The sequence below is a fragment of the Euwallacea fornicatus genome, chromosome 28 (assembly GCF_040115645.1).
Source record: "Euwallacea fornicatus isolate EFF26 chromosome 28, ASM4011564v1, whole genome shotgun sequence".
NCBI lineage: Eukaryota > Metazoa > Arthropoda > Insecta > Coleoptera > Curculionidae > Euwallacea > Euwallacea fornicatus.
Genome location: NC_089568.1, coordinates 2,428,785 through 2,444,703, shown reverse-complemented (window position 1 = coordinate 2,444,703; position 15,919 = coordinate 2,428,785). Strand labels below are relative to the sequence as shown.

Genomic DNA, 15,919 nt, shown 5'->3' with positions numbered 1-15,919 from the left:
TCCCATTTTAGTTCCTTTTAGCGTAACTTGGGCGACAGTTAACATTAAACATTCCTGCATTCTTTAATGTTAGAGAAGATTAATACCGAAATGAAAACAATGCCACATTCGCTCAAAATTACTTCAGTTAAAATAGAAAAGTAAAAGCGAAGCTCTCCCGCATGTAAGTTGAATGAAAAAGCACTAAAAAGCGGCGTTTTGTTTGGAGGCAAAGAATCTTTCATCATTTTTCTAGTTAACATTCTCTGAATATGTCTGAAGCTTAATATAAATTAGTTACAGGGAAAAAAAAGAAATCTCATCAAACTCACCTCTCGGATATGTTCAATATTTGGAATATAACGTTTACATCTCAAATATTTACATGGGGAACGTTTTCCTAACTTCCTGAAATGACCACACTCCTGTAAAAATTAGTTTACTCCCTTTAGGTAGCGACAGGTATATAAAGTGGCTCTTTTCCGATGGGTTTAGAGAGTAACAGGGTGTCCCACTTAAAGCTGTGATTGAAGGTGATTCAGGAACGGTACGAGGACGTTTCAAATGAAAGTTGGTCGGTAGAGAGGGAGACATGTCACGAAGACAATGACTGTTGGCCAAAACGTCATTTTAAGGTCATTTCAAGGGCAATTTTTTTTTTTAATGGCAACCCCGTATTTTTTTTATAGATCCTTGTGAACTTTTAAAAAATGAATATGTTTTATTTAAACAATTTTTTCAGGCGTTTTGCTGCAGAGTTATCTTTGATTTTTGTCCAATTTTTTAAATAATGGAAATTATAGATTTTTTTTTAGAAAAGTTCTGCAACGCACACTCTATGTAAAACTCATAACAATCCCTGTATCTAATTAAAAAAAATTATTTCTATAAAAAAAAAATTATTTTTATAAAAAAAAATTATTTCTTTAAAAAAAACCCTTAAATTTCCTCTTGTTAGAATGTACCTTATAAGAAGGTCTGCAGGAAATCCATATTCTTTTTTCGACAATCAATCTAACCGTTTTGTGTGAAATTATTCAAAGATTATTCTTTTCATTTCAAAATTCAGTAATTGAAATGGATCGCCACACTTTGGATGAAAAATTAGAAATGATTTTTATTTACGGAGAAGCTGGTGGAAACGTTAGTCGAGCGGGAGAACTATGTGCTGAAAGATTTCCTGATGAAAGAAGTCCCTGTTGGACGATTTTCAACGGCGTCATTAAAAATTTCAAAGAAACGAAAACGTTTGGAAACAAAAAACGCAATCGCTGCCGAAGTGCAACTCATAAAGGAAATAAAACCCTTCGATCTTCAAGTAAGTCATCGTCGAATTGCTGCTGACTCAGGAATATCAAAGATAAGTGTCCAATTTCGAAAAAAAAGCCTTATTTTAACAAATAAAATGCGTTTTTGCTTATACCTTTTAAACGGTAACGCACAAGAACAAATTTCTTTAACAAAAATTATGTGAAAAAATAGGATTGATATAATTTTGTGGCAATTTGAATATTTTTCTGAGAAAAATATGATTAATTGTTGGAAATAATGAGTATATTTAGTGGAAATTGGGATTAACGAATCAAGAATGCAGGAACAGACTTTACTTATAAACGGCAGAAGCACTACTGCGGCACGAGCATCGTGAAAGACTACAAGAAGTGTTTCCCTTTTTATATACAGGGGAATCAGCTTGGTGCGTACACAATATGAGTCAACCATGCCGGAATTATTATTTATCTATTAATATTTACATTCGTAGTTTCGCACATTGATCTGTAGTTAATCCAACATTAATGACATCATAACTCGTTACTCGGAAATTTTAGAAATGAACCTTTTCAGGTGGAAACGGATGTCATTATACCCCCCTAGTTAAAATTTTTCATATCACTTTCCGTTTTCATGAAATGGGCATAGGGCCGTCGGGTTCGGGACACCCTGTACATCGATAAAGCAATTGCTTTTGCCTAATGCGATTACTTGGAATCGAGGCAGGATTCCAGAACACGGACTTAAGAGTCTACAAGGATTAGATAGACTTTACTTTTTGTATTGTCGCAAAGTTTCTATTCGATTTTGATTGATCTAGAGCACTTATAGATGATTAATTATTAAAAAAGAAAAATCTCCTTTAAGGGGTTCAGGAACAACATGTAAAAATATTTTTCTGCGGGCTGCGGATACCTATAAATCAAATTTAAATCGCCATAAATCAGAAGAATGGCCCGATTTTGCTGAATATTAAAATGATGGATTTCGTTGCTAATATTAAACATAAACGATGCTACATTTTGAACTGTAGTGCTTTGGTGATTTTATTCCGTGGAATTCGTAGAATTTTCTTGTAATTTAGGCGAATAAGAGCAATGCGCAAATGCGAAGAAACTACACGAAAAATTATTTTGAAAGCAGCACAATGGGGCGCTTTCTTGTTGAAAGTTGTACGAAACAGTCCACGTAAGATGGTCCACTACCTTATCTAAAATTAAAGTTATTTATTTGTCCATTAATTTTTATTTTTAATATTTTTAATATTCACAATTTTTTTTAATGGAACGCCCTATACATATTTTGTTTCGTGTATTAATTCTGCTTCTAACTATTTCTCCTCCATTTTTATTTTAATTCAATCAATTGCTAGAAAATTTTCATGTTTCATAATAACAAAAAATACTTATAGTTACAAATAGGATGCAATTATCCACCACAAAATATAGGGTGTTCAATTAAAAAAAAAAGAAGCATTTTGGTCACGCCACGGTTTCCTGGACCACCGTGTAATTTTGAAAATACTGAGATATAAGAATTCATAAAGAGTTGAATTACTTTTACGCCCAAATTTTTGCTTAAACATTACGGTTTTTGAGATAAGATCCACCTTACCTGGACCACTCAGTACAAGGAGGGCGAAAAGCTTTGTCGAAACCCTCACAAATGCTCGTTCTACTAAAGGGATTTGCCTCCTAATAATGCTGCAGCACATTAAATTACCACACGGAGGTTCTTTTTTTAATTTTTTTTTATCGATATTCTCTATCTATGCCTCGCACGGCAATGACAAAACGCGAATAAATCATCGTTAAAAGAAAATTTCGTATTAAGCCAAATTCAACAAGCAGTTAATAATCTGGAAAATCCTTACAGCAATGGAGATCTACAAATATTTCACAAGAGCGTTGATTTATTCATTCATCCATAACAAATTATTCACCGGAATCGTTTCCAACTTCATTATCGCACCCTCTAAATCTGTCAGAGGAATATTAAAACTTCTACAACAAAAACCCTAATTGTCCATATATCAGCTTAGAATAAACATTGAATAAAAAATAGAATAATGATGTAACAGAAGCAGGAAGCGCCTGCGTTCTATATACATATGTTCTTTTCGTGGTTCCGGTAATTCCCTCACAATTGCGTCCGGCACATCACCCTTAATGTATTTAAATGTAAACATTTTCAGATGACAGAGAACGTTTACATCACTAAATCATTGGCGTATTGCAGGTTTTTGAGAAACGGCGGTTTACCAAATATACGTTTAAGATTTTTCGCGCGTCCCTGACTTCAGTTACCTCGACATATCTTCTTATCACATGTATTTTTTGTTTTATTTTTTCCTTACCAAAAACCGTTTGCGAGAACGAAATTGAAAACAAACAAGTTTTTTCGCCCTTTGCGTCCTGTTTAACTGATTTGTATTTTTGCGTTTTAAAACGGATTTATAGCTGTTTTTCTCAAAAGCTAAGCGATGTGTTTTGGATCGAAATACACCATTGAAGGTGGTTTCCAAGGGCCCTTGCTTTACCTTTCAAGGATTCACAGGACCCGCGCTTCAATTTTGAAAAATCCGCCATTTTGCCCTCCGGGTGACGTAGGCACCATTAAAAGAAATTATAATAAGGAAACGTTAAAAAATAGTATTTTTTGTCCTACTTGACGTTTAAATTAAAAAGTTAATTAGGAGGGAGGGGGAGTTTAGAGCTGCGCGATGTTATGTGCGACACTGAGTCAAGTGTCCGATTTATTGCGAACGGAGAGTCGCAATTTAGTCCCGGGGAAAGCCCTCTGAATGTCAATATCACTCTGCATGCAGGGCATGACTCACCCCTCGGGTCTGTCACTACTTATCATCCTACCTCCGAGCTATACGCCTTTTTACCGTCTCTGCAGGAGATGCTTTATGAAAATCCTTTTTCAAGTTCCTCTGGGTTCATTTCTATGTCTTCGACTACAAAGCAGCGCCTCAGTCTCTCGTCTTTTCTCTCCCTTGAACTGAAGTTCCTTAAGGCGCGATCAACTGACCTTTAAAATGTGCCTTCTTCCGTGCGCCCTTTGATTATTGCTCAATCCACTTTGACACGCCGCATTTCCATTCTTTCGTTTTTGCTCAATATTTCACGCATAATACACAAGGAACGAGATTTTCCAAAGGAATTTGTCAGCGTTAGTTATGTAGGTATTATTATACATAAACGTAATGTAGGGTCCTATATTGTATATTAGAAGGTTTACTGTGTGTGGAAGGGAAATTGAGGGAGGATTTTGCATTATTTAGCAGATATTAGAGAGACGAGGTTTACTGCAGGTATATTTTAGAATAAATTAGCATCACCTTGTAGATACATCCATACGTGTAACACCACAAAATATGCTGCACCGAAAATTTAACGCATAATTTTTAAATTTGAATAATTTACCTTCGAAAATGTTTATTATGCGCATTAGTAGTTGGAAATGAATTTTTCATTACTCACGGAACTTGTTTATAATTTTTACACGTTTATAAGATAACAACTGTTGCTTTCAAAATACTGAAAAATGCCGTTGGCAAGGCCAATGGGCAAATTGCCAAAAAATACCATTTTTGTTCACATTTCCGTCAAGTAAACGTGATATTGAAAAAAAGCTTCAACTTGCGCTTTTCCTATTGGCTTGAGACTGCCAAAAGTTCGTCGTGTCGAGTGAATATTCATAATTGAATTGATCTTTCATTTTAAGCGCACGTTCAATTCCTCTCGATTCGTTCTGGATTCTCACTTGAAATGTATTTATTTGATGTTAACTCAGGAAGCTGCCTGGGAACTGAGATGGTTAAAACAAGTATTAAATTTTCTATGCTACTAGCAGAATTCCTAAGAAATGACTGGGTGGAAGACGAATTTGGTAGCAGCGAAGTTGCGATTAATTAAGGACATACGAGGGTTGGTCCGGAAGTACCCGACTTGACATATAGATGGCGATGTTCCCGTTAAAAATTTGTCGAAATTTCAAAGCCCCTTTTTTAAAAAAAGCTCATGTTTAAAGTGTTACGTTTTTAGGCGCTTTTAGAGATTTTCGCGAACATGAAAGAAAATGGTCGTTGATATGAGATTCAATACTTTTATTTAGAAGTTCCGAGTCCACTCAACAGCAAAGCGGAGTTAGATTCTATTCCGAAAAACAACGAACGGAGAATATCTCAGAAACTTATTGCACCCTCCGAGCGAAGAAACTAGGGAGAAAAGACAGCACTTGGTGGATGAAAAGTCTTGCTTAGTCATGACAAGGCACCAATCCGCATTTCAGTCATCGCGATGACCAAGGTCAATCACCTTGGTCCTCGTCCACCCTATCCGCCAGATTTAACCCCCTCAGATTTGACTTTATTCCCGAGCTTGAGAAAATGGCTCGGTGGGAAGAGATTTGCCAGTGACGAAGAGGTGCAATTAGAGGCTGATGCCCATTTTGAAACAACCGAAGCTCCTTACTATAAACAGGGTATAAAGGGGAAAAGTGTGCCAATCTCAAAGGATTATGTTGGGAAATAATGTAAAATGTTCGAAATTCTTTCTTTCTAGGTGTTAGGTGGATTACTTCTGGCGCTGTCTTCGCAGCTACTACTAAAATTGGTCAGACACAGGGAGTGGTGATGTAACAGCCAATAATGACTTGAGCGACATAGTAAGCTTCGCTACAACAGACTATGTGCCAAAACATCAAGTTTCAAATACAGGGTGAGTCGGGAGGATCGCGCCAAACTTCAGGAGTACATGAAAAATAAATGTAAAAAAACTCAAATGTTGTTATCCGATTTTCGTTTGTTTACAAGTTATAGCGTAAATGAAATTAAAACATAAAATTTAAAAAATTTATAAATTTCATAAGAAACGTTGGATTGGTCGCGGTGGCCCTATTAGTTGGCCTCCAAGGTCTCCAGACCTCACACCACTAGACTATTGTTTGTGGGGTTGGTTTAAAACTGAAGTGTACAGAGTAAAAGCGGACTAATTCGACGCATTGGAAATGCTGCAGCTGCCATTAAAGAATGACATGAAACAGTCAGGAGCGCAACGAATGCTCTTCATAGACGAAGCCGAAAATGTTTAGAAGTTAATGGCAATATTTTTCAACATTTACTTATGATATCCAAACGTTCATTTATGGAATTTCTTATGAAATTTATAATTTTTTGAAATTTTATGTTTTAATTTTATTTACGCTACAACTTGTAAACAAACGAAAATCGGATAACATTTGAGTTTTTTTACATTTATTTTTCATGTACAGCACGCTCCTGAAGTTTGGCACGATCCTCCCGACTCGCCCTGTATAGTGTGTTATCACACGAAACCAATCTTACATACTCAACTCAATGATCATAATCACTTTCATGATCCGCTGCAAGAAGTAAAAACGGTCAATTAATTCGGACGTTTTAACGGCTTCCCTTGAGGTAACTTATAATTGTACTTTTCTTCGACAAGTAAATTACTTGAAAAAATTTGGGAGCGTTTATCACAAGGAAGGACCAAAAGGCAGCTCCAAAAATACAATTATCTTTACATTATTACATTTACCGAGCAACGTATAAAATTTTTATTTAGGGACGCGTTTGCTTTTATAAAAGTGAGCAAAAGTGATTCCCATAAATTGAGCAGCGAAATGGTCTTGGATTACGCGTTATATACATTTCCCGATGTAACATGTTTTCTTGTTTTCCTTTTAATAATAACGCCAGGAAATGTAAATATTTATCGAGTACTGATGGGTTTTGATTTCTAAATATCCAAGTTGGAACGGTGCGAACATCCCCCCTTGGGGAACGTTTTATCATTGCAGCAATTCGAAATTTACACTTCTCAGGAGTAGAAAACGTTACAGTTTTGAAGAAGAAAAACAAATTTCAAGGACCGTTAAATTTTAACGTTTTAATTGCCGGATCTTAAAAGGCGGCGGACACGCACGCCCCTGATTTTTAAAGCATGCTTGTTGAATGCTACAGAAGTTCTCGATATTACGAAAATTACATACAGTGGAAGCGGGGGGTGTGCCGGATTTCAAATTCAAATCCAAGTGAGAACCAGCAAAGGAAATCTTACGGTAAACATAAGTTTCAGACTTAGCGATTTTCAGACTGCGATACCCCCATGGTTAATGTAAATACATATATACTGAATGCTGTTAAGGTTCTTCATACTTTCAAAAATGATCGCAAAGCCCATTAAGGGCCAAGGCGCACGGGGGGCAATTCTTTAAAAGGAAACAGGGACGAAGGAAGTACGCACGGAAGGCACCTGGTACGACCATGATTTAACGTTTACCGAGCGTTGTAAAGATTCTCTGTAATTTGAAAAATTGTATATTTACGCACACGGTAAGACCAGCCGCAATGTTAAAGTAGTACGAACTGGGACACAATAGAATGAATAGATGAAAATAATTTTTAGCAACGTTCAAAAATACAAAGGGACCGTTATCATACTTTTTCTTTTTCAGGTTAGCTCAGGTTAGTTCGCTTTCGAACGTGCTACATGAAAATTCAGAATTCGGACCTCCCTAACTCTCCACAGCTTATTTTTTGCACTTCTACATGCCGCCGAATGATTTTTTTAAAGAAGTACCTGCCAAGAATATTACGTCATTGGACAAGCTTTTAACACAGGCTATCTTCGTCCATGGAGAGGTTCGAGTCCCGCGCGAAGTCAACGCCGATGTTTTTCCGAGGGGATGATGATAATTGCAGGGTGCCCGTTTAGCACCCCCCGGTCTTCTCAGAGTTTTTTTGTGATTTCATAAAAAAAAATAATTATTGGGGCGGATACGAGGTGAATGAAGGTAAATTTCAAAATTGGCGACAACCCTGGAGGGTACCCCAGAAAAATAGCGTCATTTTTTCGAGTGGGACCACCTGCATTTCCTTCACGTGATAAATCCTCTGTTGGTCCCGTATTCGTTTCTAGATTTTTTTCACTCTGGGTTGCAGTGACCCGAAGCCATGGCCTCACGCACGCATTTCCATGACTGATTTTTTTAATGAAATCGCAAATAAACTCGTAGGAATTCGAGGGGCCGTTAAATGGACATTCTGTATGTGCGCCCGCAGCATCATGGCTGACCATCTCTGCGTACGAACAAGTCACTGGTAAATTAATTTTTTTTTATGTTGTAACGACTTCCTTGTCTCCTGGTTTACCTCTAGGCCGGAGGTCTCCGCATTACGGCCCGTGGGCCAAATCCGGCCCTTGATTTTCTTATCCATGATCACGATTATTGATTATATTAAATACTAATGGCATATAAAAACGTATTGAACATTTTCGATCATAAGCCTCGCGTGGCAAAACTGCTCAATTTGGTGCACACAAAAATGGTTCATTTCAGAACAAGAATACTTTTTTTTTTAGTTTAAGGGCGAGGTTATCTAGAAAAGTGATTTTTACACCTTTATTGATACAGGGTGTACAAAAAAATATAATTTTCGTGTTAGTGCCGGTCCCTTCCAGGTACATTAAAGAAGTCACATGTGCTTAAATGGCATAACTTTAGGGCGCCCCATCGACTTCTATCATACTAAAAAATTATGTAACTCTACTTGGCACTTTAAAAATTAATTAAAAAAAAAAAAAATACAGAGGCGTCCTTGTCTTCGCAAGGAGGGTTTGTAGAAAAAACTTCTGTAGGAACTTCTTAAACTATTTTGATGCATTCTCCATGAATTCGAGAGATTTCTCACACATTCCGGGACACCTTGTACATTCGCACGCGGGCCCATCTCTAAAAAGTTTGGGGACCCCTGCTCTATGTTTTTATTAATTCACGCGTAATTCATTGCCTGTGGAGTTGGGAACCGATTTGGCTTTCAATCACTGAATAATTTACAACAAAACCTACAATATTTTGATATTTCGCGATTGCAGTCGCGTTAATGCGTCGCCCCTGGCATTTCCGATTTAAGGCCTACTAAATTCTCTGGCGGCCGCTATGCATCCAGAAAATTTATTGGGCCCATTCCGGAGGGAGATACATTTACAGGGGCTTGGGGGGTAGTTCATGCCTATTACTAATGGGACGTGATAGAATACGCATTCTATTACACTCAATAGTATTTGTAGCACTATGGCATATTAATAGGTCTTGTCGTTTGTTTACAAGCCAATGCAAAGGTTCTATATTCTTAGCGGCGGGGCAATATTAATAAATAGCTCGGAGGAATTTGGCATATCCTGTGGATCCCCGGATTTATATTTCGCCACTCCGTGCGGAAGAGTAAGCTCGGGCTTGTCATTTTTCCACGAATTTAAGTGGGGAATATAACATGCACTTAGGTGCTCAATCTTCTGTTGTTAAAACGTCTTGAACGTGTGATATATGTATGTATGTGTCAGAGGGAATGTTAAAGGTAAATATTCATATTTGCATCGATGATTTTTATTTATGAAGCATAAAAACATCACCCCAAAGACGTCCGCACGTTCGAAAATAACCCTGCGAGCGTTGCTCAAACAAAATGAAAAAAAAAAAAAAAACAAAAACAAAAAATGGCGGCAATATGCTTAATTACAGATTTATTTATTTATCCGCACTATTATCGTCAGCACGGAAAAATATTTGGTTTATGCTACTCGGATTATTCGGGTCATAAAATATAAATATTAAAAAATCGTAAATATACAGCCTCAGAAGAACGCAGCGATTTGTTATTATGTTTACTTCGTATCGGCTACCCGTCCGGCTATCAACTTTACGAGCTATAAAATTGAATTTTTCAAAATCAAGAGCCTTCGGGGAAGTCAATTTTGTGCCTAAGCAATATGTTACAAAGCTCTATTCGAGATTCAAGGTGAATATTGAATGTGTTTGCAAGAGTCATCAATTTGTACCTGCACTCGGCCATGGAATTCGCGGTAATTCGAATGGCTTAGGCAGGAATATTTTAGTAGGGCTATAGCCGATATGGAGCTCACTCTTCCACTCCGCTGGGAATAAAAGCCCAAATACGAAATATCTATGTTCAGGACGTCTGAATTCGAGTCCTTTGTCGATTCGCGTACTTTTAATGCGTTTTCGTGCTTAAAAGTGCGTTTACAAAAAATGGAAAATTACTCAAAGAGAAGTATCTTATCGATGATACACCGGGTGTCCAGGCGGACCCCGGACGTAGGAAATCACAATATGAAATAGGTTTTTATTTTTTTGCGCCCGCATGGACCATTCAACTGAACGATGTTTGCATGGAGATCGTAGCGCCCGAAGCCGGCCGTCATTCCACTGTTTTTGCAAATCATGTGATTAGAGCCGCTCCGGTTCAACACGCCGTCACATTCCAAAAATTTGAATGTCCCGCGTAACCGTTCAACGCCGCGATTGGTCAGTCAAGATTAGAACCGAACAAACGCAGAGTCGCCAACAACATAAGCTTAAAAACCCCATGTCAACTGAATTTTACGTTTTTGCTAATTTCTAAGCAACTTTTACCCAATTTAGGAGCGAATTCGGGGCAAAATCACCGGAAACTCCGAGGACAATTGTCATGCGATCAGCTATGGTCTTCCCATAGTAAGTAAAGAAGTTTCTTATTAATCTATGGTGATAACGCATCGACAATCTATATGTCTTATTTTATTCACTAGACAGGATCTGCGCGGGAAATTTGAAATTTAATGAGGAACACGCATTTCCATGGTATGACCATTATCGTCATTGCCAGCACTATAATGTCCGTGCGAAAGTTTTTCTATTGGATAATCTGTGTGGGCGCAAAAAATAAAAATCTATTTCCCGTGATCTGCCAAGTCCAGATTTTGCCTGGACACTCGGTATACTTTGCAGAAATCAACGAAACAGAGAACGAAAATTTTTCACGCACCGAAATGTCTCCACTTGGGCGAAAATATTTTATTGTTCTTGTTTATGGCATTTCTTATGAAAACTACTTGAAATTGATTGGATAACTACCGATATTCCGGTACAGGACAGTAAGTGCCGATTGATCTTTATGAACGTAAAATTCTAACATTCTCATATTCAGCAGTGTATGCCTAAACTTTTACTATTTTTTTAAAATAAAGTATTATAACTGCACTACTCTCCGACCATGTAGAAATTGGAAGTATCCAAAGAAGCCGTGCGTTAAGGGGGTTTTGAAATGTCAAAAAAGAGTACCGCCCCCCATTCCTTTGATACTTCACAAGGCGCGGGCTCTGCATTTTGCTATTATGATTTATTAACTAGAAAAGTAGTTCCAGTTATCGTGGAAATCACCAATGAAAACCTCCAATTGTTAAATTGAACACGCACCCATCACACAAACCCAGCTTACCCCGGTCGTCTGCTCCTCTAGCCCTCCTATCTCGTTGCGCTTCCTCACGTTTAACTCAAGCTGAACGTAATGAGAGTACGGCAACAACATCAGCACCATAACTTTGACTTTTCCCATAAGGGAGAAAAACACTTTTTTGCGACACTCACTTTCACTCACTAAATTCCAGCTAAACTAGTTACGTCTCCCGGGAGTGTTTAAAACAGTAGAACACCGGATTATCTCTATCATGAGTTTATTCCTTACAACTATCATCTTGTTTATCGCCGTGCTAGCACTCGACTGAATCATCTAAGAACTGATATCCCTTCGAAATATACAAATAATTTGACCGCCTTGGTTTTTGCAAAGGTACAGCTCATAGCTCGTACGATGATAAAGAGCGATGCGCGTCATAGAATATATAGGGTGTACTACTTAATAATTGCAAGTTTCTTTCGTCATACCTTTACGCGCCATCCTGTATATTTTGTTATCCCTTTAATTTGTAGCCCACCCCTGCATGCTTATTAAAACGTTTTTTAAATTGCTACAGGGTTGTGATATATTTGCTGTAAACTCTATCCTGGGACTCCCTGTATTTGATTTTTGATATTTCCACGTAATGGAGATGTGACAAATATGTACTTTAATGGCACTTTGATACGGCAACGTGCGGGTTAAAGAAAATGAAAAGTCGAAGTCGTAACGCTTGAATTTTTATTGTAATTAATTTTTCGTGAAACATTGCGAGATCGGCAGGCAGGAAATTTGAATTTTCAGACGTAGCTGATAAGAAATTTCCACTGTCGGCTTAGGGGTCATGTCAATTACTTCAGGCGACTGCGTTCAAAATTTACTTTCCAAACCTCCTTTATAAAGCAAGATAAACTGAAATGCTCCGTTCTTCACCGCGTAGCACCCGACACCCATTGCTGTTGTCTGCCATTGTTTCTCAGACACCCTGTATTTGTAATTAATGGTTCGCATTGAGAGTTTACAAGTGTTTTAACTTACGGCGATGAACGATTACGAGTAGCGAAGAGTGACTCTTATTTCGTTTTTTTGAGTACTTTTGCCTTTACGGAAGGAGCTGGAACTGATTATCGCTGATAGATGGCGTTGTTATGATACAAGAAGTATCAAAATTCAATTTGAACATGTTTCTACTACTCGCATCGCACTCGTCTAGGGATATTTTAAATGTTTAAACAAGTAGGTAAATAACAGTTACGGAACTGATCGTTTTTGGTGCGTTCATGAAGGAGGTTTACTCTTTATTAGTTGCGACGATAAATCTTAGATTTATTAGTGCCCCAAAGAAGTACAGGACGGAATAAAAGACAATGCTCTTTTGTATAAAAACAATTCAAACAGTATTCTTTTGAAACATTGTAAAAAAACTTACGAAATTAAAATTTATGTCTCCTTGCGTGCCCTTCTGGCATTCATTACTGTCTCGCACCTGCCGGGCATATTTAAAATAAAATTATCCAATAAATCTTGAGGAAGATCTCTCCATGCCTCACGTAGGCATTCAAACAGTCAATGGCTTAAAGTGACCATCACTCCTTGAAATATTTCTTTCGAGCATGGCCCGCGTGTGCTCGAAGGGATCGAGATCTCGTGATTTTGTCGGCCAAGGGAGAACGTTCATCCGAGTCCCTTCTAGAAAAATCTTCAGGCGGCATGTGGCCTCGCGTTATCGTGCACCAGAACGGAGTGTCCACCAACTTCCGGAAGTTACGGAGTAACGACAGGCTCTAGAAACATATTGATGTATTGTTCAGGGTTCAAGGAGTTGTCCACCGAAATGTATACTAACCCGTGCCGCAACTGCACCACCTTCATAGGAATAAATCTCCAAAGCTTTTTGAAGAGCTGCCTGCGCGTTAAGTCGTCTTCGTATCCTCGCTCTTCACGATTTACGATGAGCTCCAAGTCGGGGCTCGTTGTCGGAACCAAACCGAACGCCATTGCTGTCTTGTCCAATTTTCGTCATTAGCAGCACAACGTATTCCGCGATGTCCTCTAGTTAAAGGTGGACATCTGAGTGGGCGTCTGCTCTCTAATCCAGCTTCGTGTAACCGATTTCTAACAGTCGAATTAGAAATTCGAACTCCGTGTGCTTTCTGCACGCCTGACTACCGCGCGGCTCTAAATTGCCCCCCTCTTTCCTGTTAACTTTACGGCAAATTTTGCCAGCAAAAGCAGAATTAAATAGGAGAAACGATGGTGTCTTTCGACGTTTTTTTAAATTTATTTAAATGTTACGCATAAAATGGGCGATTTTTCAAAATTAGCACGTGGGTTAAGTGACGTCTCACATTAAAGGTCTTCGGAAACTACATTCGATGGTGTGTCGCGCTCCGTGATCTGTCGATTGGTTTTTGAGAAAAACGGATATACATGAATATGGTAAAAAATCGGATACAAGCTCGGCTAAATCGTACGCAAACAGCGAATAAATTGTTTGTTAATGGGACATTGGTTTGTTTTCGATTTTGCCCTTCGGTCAAGACAAATAATAAAAAGATGAGAATAATCGAATTTCCTCCTCTTGGCAGGCCCATCTGGGAACGTGCCGTAAACACGTGTTCCCTTCCAAGTGTGCTGCCAGCATTGATCTTAATGAATGATTGAGGACTCTAACTACCCAATTTTCCGAAGAGCCGCAACTTTTCGGCAGTTAGAACATAAATTTATTATAAAATAAACCTTGTAATGATCTTTAGGAAAGGTAGATGAAAATTTATAATCCAGCCTGCCAAAACTAATAAATGCAGCACTTCCACTAAGTAATTATAGTTATGAAAGTTTACTTTATACTTTACACTTACATTTTGATGGTGTATCCCTTTTATCGGGAGTTACGGCTTGCCCGAAATGCAACAGCAGCAGAAAATAGACTTTCCAATATCAATAACAAAGCCTGGACTTTGTGATACAGATATATATTTTTTATTATTATTTTATATTATTATTATTACATTGGAACGTGGTGATGAGTAAAACGAGACTCGCTCTTGGTCCTATTTCTGCATGGAGAGTGTTGGTCTGGCTTTTGTAAAATTAAACGTGGCCATAGTCTTATGCGCACGCGGTATTCCATGGAAAAGCGTCCACCCTGAGTGTCTTTTCTGTTGTTTGTTGAAAAAAAAACGCGGTAAAACTCGTCGATTTTAATAGGCAAAAATGCCACCCCTTTACTCTTTAAGACCACCCTTTTGTAGGTAGCTTTGCCTCGAAATTTTCAAATCTGAAGAGGAGATGTGTTGGAGATACCTTAATCGAAGGGTAATTTCATGCTCTACATGGCCAAATTTTTATTTTTATTTTTGCACGTTTCGTAGAAATTAACAAAAGCCAGACTTGATTTTAACCATTTTTACTCATATTTTATCGATTTCATCGCACGAAATGTTGAAAGTGACTTCCATTGATTTCCATGTGCACGTACGGCTGATACATTGTCACACATTTCCTGGCAGTTCTAGTGTTATTGGCCTAGACTCTTTGACGATTCGGACTCATAACTCCTCTATGAAAGCAAATTGTGCGTCACACATTCTGTTATTCAAATGTCTCCTCGAGAAAAAATCCGTAGGACCAAGCTCTGGGCATCTCGCGGGCCTCTCAGCAACGACATTTAAATAGAACGAATGTTCATCAAAAAATGTTGTATTATACAACAAATGTTTGTTTAAATGTAGCGTGTCACTAAAGGATTCGCGGAATTCTGTCGAAATCGTCCTCATTTAATCCCTGTACCAGTTTTATGGCGCAATGATGGAACTTTACTCCTTCCAAAATTCTGTGAACAGCACTTTTTGCAACGCCGGATTCCTCAGCACTCTTTTGCAGAGACGTTCGATTGTCCATTTGAACCAGAACCGCAATTTGGACTTGGTCTTCTCTCATCGGACGATCGACGTCGTGTCTTTTACTTCGGACGGGACCAATCTCATTGAATTCCATTAATAATTTAAGGGTGGCATACCATTTCGCTTGGATGATTTAAATTGAGGACTCGAGCTGCCGCCCTTGCAGAATTATTGTTTTTGTAATGCGGACTCAGAGTCTCGATTCTCTCTCGAACCGTTTTAACCGCATTAAAAATTAAGCGAATTGCAAAGCGATGTCTTGCCACGAAGATCTGAAACCACCGTGTAGAGGAAAACGTCAATAACTCGTTTCTCCAAAAAAAATTTGGGTTTAACAGTTTTAAATGGAATGTTGGAAGGGTCGTTGTTTTTTGAGTCTGGATCAGTCTGGATCAACATTCACGTTGAGCTCATGTTATTTGGTTTTTGTTTGATTTCTACGAGCCCAACGTATAAAAATAAAACATTAAAGTTTAACCACATAGAGAATAAA

At 38.1% G+C, this 15,919-nt stretch overlaps 1 protein-coding gene across 1 annotated transcript in view; it reads right to left on the bottom strand.

The window, feature by feature from the left end:
* Positions 1 to 11,817, bottom strand: part of ema (C-type lectin domain containing ema) — a 32,948-nt gene extending 21,131 nt beyond the window's left edge. Inside the window, exon 1 of the mRNA XM_066297375.1 lies at positions 11,564 to 11,817. The gene's annotated coding sequence lies outside the window, so the exon portion shown is untranslated. The remainder of the gene's footprint in view (positions 1 to 11,563) is intronic.
* Positions 11,818 to 15,919: the final 4,102 nt, after the last annotated feature.